Consider the following 2,489-nt stretch of genomic DNA (forward strand, 5'->3'; position numbering starts at 1 on the left):
ATAAATTCTTTGCCTAGGCCAATGTCTAGAAGAGTATTTCCAACATCTTCCTCTAGAATTCTAATAGTTTCACTGCTTAGGTTTAAATCTGTTACCCAGCATGAGGTGATTTTTGTGAGAGGTGAAACGTACCTAAGTTTAAAGCTTCTTCACACCAAAAGTACAACACAATTTCAAAATGGCACTCACATCCATTTAAATTTATAAGGAAGTATAAATTTAAAAGGAAATTAATATACAGATCGTTATTTAGCCTCATTGTTTTAAATAATATTATTTTTTAGTTATAAAATAAGAGAAAATGGGCTCATCCTTTATTATGAAGGTACATTTATGGCTTTTTCTATTCAAAATATAAAAATGAGAAAAACATTAAATTACTAAACATGTATTAAATATTTAAGTCTCAAAGATATTCTAAGAATTACCTAGTACATAGGTCTTTGCCCCTTTAGCATTCTATCTAAATAATAAGGCACTGTTTTCCTTAAATGATTGAGGAATTTCTTTTTTTCCCTTGTACCCTTTATTACAACATTGTCACATATAATTTATTTTTTTTAATTTTTTAATTTTTTTTATTTCAGCATATTATGGGGTACAAATGTTTTGCTTATGTATGTCACATATAATTTGAAAACAAAAATTGTCGTATGTTTGTAACAACCATCATCTGGCACATTTCTTAACTTTCTCAATTTTATTTTAATTCCTAATGCTGCTTTTTACCTTCTTTTTATAAAAGTACTTCTTACTTTTGAAATTTGTGTAAATTTCAAAAGTTGTTGTTCTTTACTATAATGGTAGAGAAAGCAATTTTCATCTTTGAGCCCAAGAAGTTTCACAAAGTACAAATATCACATCAGGTTACATACTCAGAAAAATTCCAGGAAAAGGTGATGTAAATATATAGTAAGAAAACAAGAACTGAATTCCAACTTGGTTAAATAGATTTATCTTCTGAGTAAAATTATGTTTGCACTTAGAAGAAAGGGGATAAATGAGAACAAGTAGAAGATAAATTGAGGCAACTTTAAAGTTAATCTTTTTATATGTCTTTTCACTTTAATTTATTGATGTTAAATGTTGCACAGTTAACATTTGATTGGAAAGTGATCCCGAGAGCTGTTTGCAGTGCCGTCTGTGTGGCGCATCCACCTACACTGTTAAGTGTCTTCTAAAAGCTCTTCCACAGGAAGCATCATCCATGTCATTACATTTTACTCAATGTTCAGGTACAGAGGAACAAGACTATGTTTTTAATGGCATCGTATTCCCTGTAATTCATTTCCAAATGTTTCCTTCTTTTTCTTTCTTTCTTTTTTTTTTTTAGCTAGGTCTGTACTGGACAGCATAGAAAGTGTCCAAATGTTCCTTAAATATAATCAAACTATTTGCTGTTTGTCTTACTACTGTTTTTTGTTGGTTCTTTTTTTCTTTAATTTCTTAAACAAGTTCGCTTTTCCCATTTCTAAACAGCGTTTGCAATCTCTAGCTATTTTCATAGGAGGGGAAACCACTTTTATATTTCCTCAGGTTTGTTTTCTGCATGATGTTGCTAGGCGTGATTGGATTATAATTTCAAACATAATAATGTATAATTAAAACATTTTAGTGATAATAACCAAGTGCCTGTTTGACAAATAAGGCACATCCGTCTAAAAGCGATTAACGGTGCTCAAACTCAGCGCTTGCTTTCCAAATTAGCAAGCTGAACATTTCATAGGAAATGAGGATAATAAATAAAGTCTCTAAATTTCATTCCATGGAGGTTAGTTGTAATGAACTAAATGTTAATAATTGTGTTTAGTTTATTTTTAGGTTGACTTTTTTGAAGGTGATGCTTTAAACTGCTGATATTGCCTAGGTCTATAGAATAAGGAACTATCCGTTTAGTAAGAATAGTTCCTAGTTATGTTATGTGGTGATAAGTTCATTACTAACTCAATGAAATATTTGATTCTGTCGAATTTATCAACATGTCTCAAACATCTGCTTTGTGCCAGACACTGATCCTGTGGACATCCAAATGCAGTCCTACAACAACTGCTCAGCTGTGCCTGTTGGGAGGGACAGTCCCCCATGTGTGTCTCCTGTTCCCACTCCTCGTGCTGGGTAAGTTCAATATGTAAGACTCTGACCTCACTTTACTCAAGCCAGTAGTAGGGTTTGTGCTTGCAGCAAACCACCCTACAGGATGAGGTTTCCCTCCAGGACAAAGAGCAGTCTTGGCCGGGCTCGGTGGCTCACGCCTGTAATCCTAGCATTCTGGGAGGCCAAGGTGGGCGGATTGTTTGAGCTCAGGAGTTCAAAACCAGCCTGAGCAAGAGCAAGACTCCGTCTCTACTAAAAATAGAAAGAAATTAATTGGACAACTAAAAATATATAGAAAAAATTAGCCGGGCATGGTGTTGCATGCCTGTAGTCCCAGCTACTCGGGAGGCTGAGGCAGAAGGATTGCTTGAGCCCAGGAGTTTGTGGTTGCTGTG

Source organism: Propithecus coquereli, unplaced genomic scaffold (genome assembly GCF_000956105.1).
Source record: "Propithecus coquereli isolate 6110/MARCELLA unplaced genomic scaffold, Pcoq_1.0 Scaffold125, whole genome shotgun sequence".
In the NCBI taxonomy this organism is placed as follows: Eukaryota; Metazoa; Chordata; class Mammalia; order Primates; family Indriidae; genus Propithecus; species Propithecus coquereli.